Source organism: Bos indicus x Bos taurus, chromosome 22 (assembly GCF_003369695.1).
Source record: "Bos indicus x Bos taurus breed Angus x Brahman F1 hybrid chromosome 22, Bos_hybrid_MaternalHap_v2.0, whole genome shotgun sequence".
In the NCBI taxonomy this organism is placed as follows: Eukaryota; Metazoa; Chordata; class Mammalia; order Artiodactyla; family Bovidae; genus Bos; species Bos indicus x Bos taurus.
In genome coordinates, this window is record NC_040097.1 from 6,609,306 (window position 1) to 6,617,740 (window position 8,435).

The window sequence follows — 8,435 nt, forward strand, 5'->3', positions numbered from 1 at the left end:
TTTAATCAGCTGCAAAAGCTCTTCAGTTTTTAAGACACTGAGAGTCGTGGACTTGAAGCTAGGGTGCACCTGCCCTGGGATCTTGCTTTAAGTTTTGACCTGTTGTTGTTGTTTGCATTAATTTTTGTTTTTTAAAACACTGTGTTCAAATATTTTGTATCATGATTACTGAGTTTTTTAGGCACTTCCTTAAATTTTGTACCCTAGTTAAATGCCTCACTCACCTTACTATTCCTTACGGCCCTGGCTACAAAATTAAAAAATTCCAAGGTGCATAAACAATAATAAGGTACTGGTTTCTAGATCTTCAGCTTCTCCACTACTCTTTATTAGAATTGATGGTAGAGCCCTCTTTCACCATCACCCATTTCCTTCTTTACCATGTGCTGCCCTGGTGTGCAAAAATTTTGAGGATGTCCAACAAAGGGACAATCTGAAATATTGCTATAAGTGCTGGTCACACAAAATGCTGGGTAAAAACTCCTTTCGCAAGTTCAGCTGTTTCCAGTTCTTTGCCTTGGAGAAGAGGTTAATCAAGGTGTCAGTAATATCTTTCCTGGTTGCCAACTCACCCATCAATCTCTCCCAACCTCCCTAAACCACAGGCTTTTCTGCATAACTGCTAGTTGCACAGCAAAGAAGACAGGTTCAAACTCTGGTCAGAGTCGGCCCCTGGAATGTGAGCTTCCCTCTCACACACATAAACATACTTGCTTCAAATGAAAACATTAAACCACTCATGTGTCCTCACACAACCTCCAGGCACATTCTTTGGATTTTGGCTTTGCTGAGAGAAGGTGGAAGTATTAATAAAAGCAAAGAAAATGAGCAGTGTGTGCATTCCTACTGTGGGCTGGGCACTGACCCACAAGCCCCTTACTATGTCCTGACAACAACTCATGAATTACCTCATTCAATAGTCATACTAACCTAGGAGAGTGGTTTTATTAAGCCTATTTTATAGTTGAAGAAAATGGAGTACCAAAAAAAAAAAGAAAAGAAAACGGAGTACAGAGAGGATAATTTTTCTAAGAACATCCATGAATGGGGCTGGATTTCAGGTCTGTCGAGTTCCAAGGCCCATGTACTATTATTTACATTCAGTCCTTCCTGAATCTTGAAGAAAGTTTTCAGATATTTCATGATGTGACTGAAACTTTTGTGAAAAGGAGTTGATGGTCATGTGCATTGGTGTGTATTTGTGATTGCTGGAAAGGAATTCTGTAAAAACACAGTTTCCACCCAGATTTTCCAGGGCTATTTTAAAGCTTAACATTAGATTCTACTTCACCTATTTTTCATGGGTGACTCATGAAAAGCACGGTTTATGAGTCTCTCTTTCATGCTAAAAATCATGACACAATCTATGAAACTAACCATTTCCTCCACTAGAATGCACTGCTGTTTTGTACAGCATGAGAACACAGTCGCAGGAGAAACAGATGGAAAAAACTGAGGCCCAGGGAGGTTAAGTGACTAGCCAAGGTCATGCAGCTTGCAAAAGAATGAGCCAAAGACTCTCACTTTGTTAGTAGAAAGAGCTTTGTGCAAACCATTTCTCCAAACAGCCAACTAGTAAGTACTGAGCTCCTTCCATATGCCAATTGCTCTGACAGAAGCTAGGCCACGAGGCCTGGATCCTGTTCTTGAGGTGTTCACTCACCTGGCAAGGGACCCGGCATTTCTGAGGCTGCTCAAAGACAGAGGGACGGGGCTGGTTGTATCCTCTAAGGGTAGCTTTCCTGTTTTGCACTGTTGGGAAAACAACTGCGCAGTAGTAGTAGGAAAATGTCTTTCAGATTAAGACACACATGCCACATAACGAGGCCAGAGTCAAACAGGGAAACTAGTGTTTCCTCCCGTTCATCAGCAAGTTCCGCCGGGAAAACCTTAAACCAGGTTGAAGCTACTCATTGATAGTGCAATACCGATCAGGAAGAAACCCTGGGTTTGGATTCCAGCTCTTCAAATGATGATGCATCAGGGATTTTAATTCATCCCACCTGAAGATGAGGTGCCACCATCCACTGGGTCTACTCCCCACTCTCCACCTCCAAAACCGCAAACAACCCTGAGACCCCCGTCTCTCACAGACAGGAAGGAGATCTCCACCCACAGGCAGGGACAACACTCCTGCTCAGTTCAAAGCGGCTAAGAAGATGGACCAGATCTTCCCTGGTGGCCTAGTGGTTAAGAATCCGCCTGCCAACGCAGGGATGAGGGTTTGATCCCTGGTCCGGGAAGATTCCACACGTCCTGGGGCAACTAAGCCCGTGCACGGCAACTACCCAGCGCACCATGCTGCAACCGGAGCGCCGCCACTACAGAGTCTCAGCCCCCATTCACTACAACTAGAGAAAGTCTGCACAGAGCAATGACGACCCGATGCAACCAAGAAATAAATAAAAATTTAAAGAAAAGAGGATGGACCATAGATACTTCCGCCTTTAGAAGATTTTAAGCGTCCAGACTCCTTGAAGGAGTAATGTTGGAGCAGGGAGATAGCCAGGTGCGAACTAAAAGGGGCACACGGGCCAACAGCAGGAAATCACATATCTCCTAAACAAAGAGGGTCCTTAGGCAGACAAAGAAGAACCCTTCGGACTCATGGGAAATCACACATTTTGAGCTGATAAGTGTCCTGCAGACAGCTAAAGAAAGGTGGAAAAACGTAGGAATTTCTGGCGTCCAAATGTAACCGTTTGCTTACTAAGCTCTCATTACAATAAAACCTTGCAGATAAGTTCCTATCATGCACCGAGGTCATGACACTTCCCATCAAGACTACATAGGGCAAAAATCCCTCCTCCCCTGGCAAGGTGGAGCTAGGATGAAAATCCGGGTGCGTGACCCCCCAAAACCCTCCCTCCCCAATGCATATTCCACCCCTTCATTTGTACATCCCGCATGTCCTGCATGCCCAAGAAACTCGGTGCAGTTTCTCACCTTTGAGAGTGTACCGTCGCTTAGTTAAATCTTCACTTTGCTTTCTTGACCGCCCTGTCTCTTCTCTGAACTCCTTCTGGGACAAGAGAAGCGCCTACTCCCCCAGTAACCCAGGCACCGGCTCTAACAGCCCAGTGTCCCCTGCCAGGCAAAACCACCCTTTAGCAAAGTGGAGAAGCAGGGAGGGCGAGGGCACACGCGAAGTCCTCACAGAAAGGAGCCGTGTGAAAAGAAGAGTAGCTGAGGCAGATCTTGATTTGATGCTTTAGATTCCAGTTTCTTTCTTTCTAAAGCCAAGTCCGTGCCTTTACTGGCCAGCAAGCTACTTGAGGGAGTCGAAGCAGGAAGAGTGGGTGGCTCCATGCCGGACCAGCCGTGCTTCATGGGCTTATATAGGAGATGGAGAACTCGTCTACGTAGTGGCCAATCACCTCAGGCTTGACTTGCACCTGGCTGAAGGTCCTGGCAGTTGTAGACGCCCACCATACTGCCCGCCATCTTGGGCAGGCCGACGCTGTGGCGCCTGGTCTTCTCCACCTCAGGCTCCTCTGTGGGCGGAGCCTCATTCTAGGTCTTGCGCAGGCGCTTCAGCAGCATGTGCTGCTCCTTGCGCAGTCGCACTACCACTGCTTTTAGGTCGCGTCCCGCTGGTCGTCGAGGTCCGCGCAAATGTAAGTGAGCTTGCAGAAGGTCCGTTTCTGTACCTCCATCACCTTGTTGCGTGAGTGCGTGCTAAGTCGCTCAGCTGTGTCTGACTCTTTGAGACCCACATGGACTGTAGCCCTCCAGCCTCTTCTGTCCCTGGGGCTTCTCCAGGAAAGAATACTCAAGTGCGTTGCCATGCCCTCCTCCAGGGGATCTTCCCCACCCAGGGATGGAACTCGTGGCTCCTACGACTCTTGCATTGCAGGCAGATTGTTTGCTGCTGAGCCACCAGGGAAGCCCTTATCACCTTGTTTGCCCTTCCTAAATTACAGTATTATCATTTAACACGACTTAGAAACCATAGTTGCCAAGCCAAAACTCAAGGCATATGTCTCAACAGAGGCTTAAAACAACAAAGAACTTATAGAAGCGCATTTATTCACAGTGTAAGTCACATTTGTATAGGTTTTTTCCCCCTGTCCTCTCTTCCCCCTTTTATCCTCTGCAGGCATTTCCGTTAACAAATCTTTTGCATGTCTAATCCTGTCTTGGCCTCTGCTTCTGGGAGGACTTGATCTGCTTCAGTGACTCAAAAAAATAAAGGTATTGCTGACCGAAGACACGTATGGCTGTGGAGGGTGCAGCTCAGACGGCTCTAAGATAGCCTGCTGCCAAGCAGGAGTTGACTGACAGCCTGGGCTGTCTGCAGAGGGGCAGAGGCCAGTCTTTCCCTGGCTGCCTCTGGGCAGTGACTGAGTACAGAACCATTCCCGCTGGAGAGGTGGCCCCTCTAAGTGGAAAGTTTAGCCTGGGAACTCCCCAAAGGCCTGGCCTCTATTGTCTCAGAAGTGTGCTGCAGTCTGGGGTTCTTCCTACGCAGTCCGCTTTTCCCCCTGCTGTTCTTCACACAGGGTCAGACCTGTATTGAAGACGCCTCTCCCTGCCGACTCCTGCTCCCTTGAGCCCTTGATCTTTCACAGGTGTTTCCCTCAGTTAATCTCTTGCACTTCTAAAAACATATAGAACAATATAATATGTAGTCAAACTATATGTAGGGTATCAAATAGTTTTATTACTTAAATCAAGGATATACCAGAAAACTGGAATGTACAATCACCCAGTGTTTCCAAAGAGGGTGGATTACCTTTCTAAGTGAGGGTTATCTGTAATAAGAATGGCCACTTCTTATGCCTGCCCCACCCTTCAACCTGGAACTTCCTCCAGTAATTCACAAGGCACCTACAATACAAAGGTTATCCTAATTCCTTCCCTTGTCTGCTTAATATGGCTTTGGAATATCATTCTATTCAGGCAGAGGAATGGAATCCTGGATCCATTTAGGTTACAGAGATATGAATCCTCTAAGCTAAGACACTATTTTACCCCACCCCCACCATAAGCAAATCCCCCTCCTCATTCTCATCCGTCCCTCCTCTTCCTCTTCAAATGTGAGGATCCTTATCCCATCGTGAAGATACAAGACTAGGATATAAAGAAGACTGGAACTGGAGGATCAAAGCTTTGCGTTTATAATGACAAAGACGAAAGTAGTCCCTAGCATCAAGCTCTTACCAGCCAGGCACTCAGAGCTAGGTGCCACGTTCTCTCAAACAGAGCTAGTCTCACCCATCACCAACTTCAGACAAGCGTGACAAAACAAGACCATTCTGTAGTCATGTCTGAGCACAGGGACAAACTAAGCCTCTGCCCACACGAGAGAAATCACTCAACTAACCCAAGTGACAGCTGTCTCTTCACAACCATGGCTTTAGCTCTGATGCCTTCATCTCACCTTCTGTATAAAAACCAAAGTTCCTGGTGGTAGAATCCTGCTTCCTGACACCATTCGATCCAGAGCAAACCCCTGCTTCCTTGAAACTTCCCACACACCATTTAACACAAGTCCATGTTCTGTTCTAAGTCCCTTGTGCTGAGAGGCCCCATGACTCCTTATCTGCATGTACACAGCCTTCCTCTCTGCAAAAGATCAGTAAATCCAACTTTGTTCTTGGTGGTCTTTGGCTACAGGGCACACACAGGTGGTCCACAGATGGTCAGGTCCTGAGTCTGTCTCTAAGGTGCTGAGTCCAGCCTGTGAAAGAAAAAGAGAAGAAAAGAAAGGCAAGACAATGATGAAAAAGAAAGGTTTCGGGATACAGAGCCAAGATGTACATGAATCCTCCGAGTAGGGTTCCAATTCTAACTCAAGTTGCTCTGTAACCCGGAAGAAGTCGTACACAACTAGAAATACAGTGAAGCTTCACAGGACTGCAAAGTTAAGTCTGAAACAAGTCAAGGATGAGAGTAAGCCGTGCACAATGGCGGGCATGCAAAAAATATTTGCAGGGCTTCCCTGGTGGTCCAGTGGTTAAGAATCTACCTGCTAAGTGGGAAGGTGTTACATAACACAGGGAGCCCAGCCTGGGGCTCTGTGATGACCTAGAGCGGTGGGCTAGGAGGGGAGAGGGGAGGGGATATATGTATAATTATTACTGATTTGTGTTGCTGTATGGCAGAAACCAACACAATATTGTAAACTAATTATCTTCCAAACTAAAAAAAAAAAAAAAGAAACTGCCTGCCAGTGCTGGGGACACAGGTTCAATCCTTGCTCCTGGAAGACTTACATGCATGGTTGTGGCCTGTGGACACAACTCCTGAGCCTGTGCTTTGCAACAAGAGAAGCGACCACAATGAGAAACTCACACCACAATTAGAGAGGCAACCCACTCCAGTGTTCCTACCTGGAGAATTCCAGGGACAGAGGAGCCTAGCGGCATCCAGTCCATGGGGTCACAAAGAGTCGGACACGACTGAGCAACTAACACATATTGTACAACATGAGGAATATAGCCAATGTTTTATAATAATTATAAATGGAGTTAAATCTTTAAAAATTGTGAATCACTATATTGTACACCTGTAACTTACATAATTTTGTATATCAACTGTACTTTAATTAAAAGAGAAATGCACAGAGCTTTTAGGGCAAAAAGAGACCAATAATGATCGTCACCTTCCAGAGAGTTAAGAGTCCAAAGCTAACGGCTCACCTTTTAACTCGAAGGCGGAAGTAGAGGACACCAGTTAGAAAAACTCATTCTTCTAGAAGGAACCAGGCTAAAGGAACTGTGAGCTCAAAAAGAAGAAATTGAAAGGCGGTAGGAAGGTTTTCTCTGCATCATCCCTGGGCCAAGTCAGCTCGAGCTATGGGAGGCTGCCCGTGTTGAATGGTGCTGCTAGCCGGAAGGATGGCCACCCATCCTACCACACGGCTGACACCTCTCGCTGTGTGCTTCAACTGGGGGAGGATCAGCGCCCCAGGTGGCGTAGTGCAAGCTCCAAAGGAGAAAGGGGCCCAAACCTAGGTGGAGCAACCTCTGTCACCCCCAGTGGTGAAAATGTTAACCAGAAAGGCCCTTGGCACAGTGTCACAGGGAATCTGCCCTTGTCCTCGACTAGGGGTCTGGCAGTGTCCTTACTCACATGCTGGTGGCCTTAAACCTGGACTTCCGCACCCTGTGGAGGGCCCCAGGTTCCTCACCTGTACCTGGATGTGATGGGAAGCTTCTTTGCATGCAGCGGGCTTCCCAGGTGGCGCTAGTGGTAAAGAACCTGCCGGCCAATGCAAGAGACATAAGAGACACGGGTTTGATCCCTGGGTGGGGAAGATCCCCTGGAGGAGCGCATGGCAACCCACTCCAGTATTATTGCCTGAAGAATCCCATGGACAGAGGAGCCTGGAGGGACATGACTGAAGTGACTTAGCACTCATGCACAAGGCGGCCCAGGGTGGGGGTCCTGATTCCCAGCTGGCTCACTGGGTCTCAGGATACTGGCAGGTGGCCTGGAGGGAGGCTGCCAGGAGGCTAAGTGAGCCGACCTCCCCCTCGAGTAGTCCCCCTGCCTCTCCCTTCCCCTCGGGCTCCCCTCCCCACACCTCGCTCACAACCTCCCCCTTCTCTGGACCCCTGCTGCTGCTGCTGGAACTCTTTTGCAACCCCATGGACTGTAGCCCTCTAGGCTCCTCTGTCTATGGGATTTCCCAGGCAAGAATACTGGAGTGGGTTTCCATTTCCTTCTCCAGAGGATCTTCCTGACCCAGGGATCGAACCCATGTTTCCTGTGTTGCAGGCAGATTCTTAACCGTGAGCCACCAGGGAAGATCTCTGGACCTCTGGCTCCCTCAGTTCTCCTCAAGGTCCTTCTCATTCTCTGGGCCCCTCAGGCCTAGGAATTCTTTGCCTTAATTGTCCCCATGTGGTCCACTTTAAACATAGTTTAAAATGATGGCTTAGAAGTGGGAGGCAGGGCAGAGAGCCAGGCAGTTGGTTTAAAAATATGTCTCAAGATATGTCTCATCCCCGCCCCCCAGGGAGATGGGGTGGAAGGAAGGGGGTTGGGGGGATGAGTCTGGCCTCAGACCCTTGCCTCACAATCCAAAGATGAGAGTTTTGCTTTTCAAGCTAGAAGACCTGGAAGGATTGGTAACTGAGGTAATCCAGGATCGTTGGATGGGTGGGGATTTTTGTCGTTGCTGTCATTTTGAAGGCAGTCCTTGAACACGTGTGGGAGGAAGGTGCTCCCCTGAGCACAAACAGTCCTTTATTTAATGGTCCCCTTGTGACAGGAGCCCTTTCACTGGAATTTGCTGGAAGAACTTGACCAACCGAGGAGACAGAGCTCAATTCCCTTCCCTTGTCCTCAGGTCACCCCCTATTTAGCATCTGAGAATGGCTGTTCAGAGAGGAGGACAGTGTTTGTTCTGCAGAAGCTCAGCCCTAGCACAGCCATGATCTTCAGAAACCCTCTTTCTAATTTTCTGGGCCTTCAAAGAACTCGGG

The 8,435-nt window shown here is 48.0% G+C and overlaps 1 pseudogene; it reads right to left on the bottom strand.

Moving 5' to 3' along the window:
* Window positions 1-2,943: 2,943 nt before the first annotated feature.
* Window positions 2,944-5,221, bottom strand: LOC113880444 (annotated as a pseudogene).
* Between the last annotated feature and the right edge of the window lie 3,214 nt (window positions 5,222-8,435).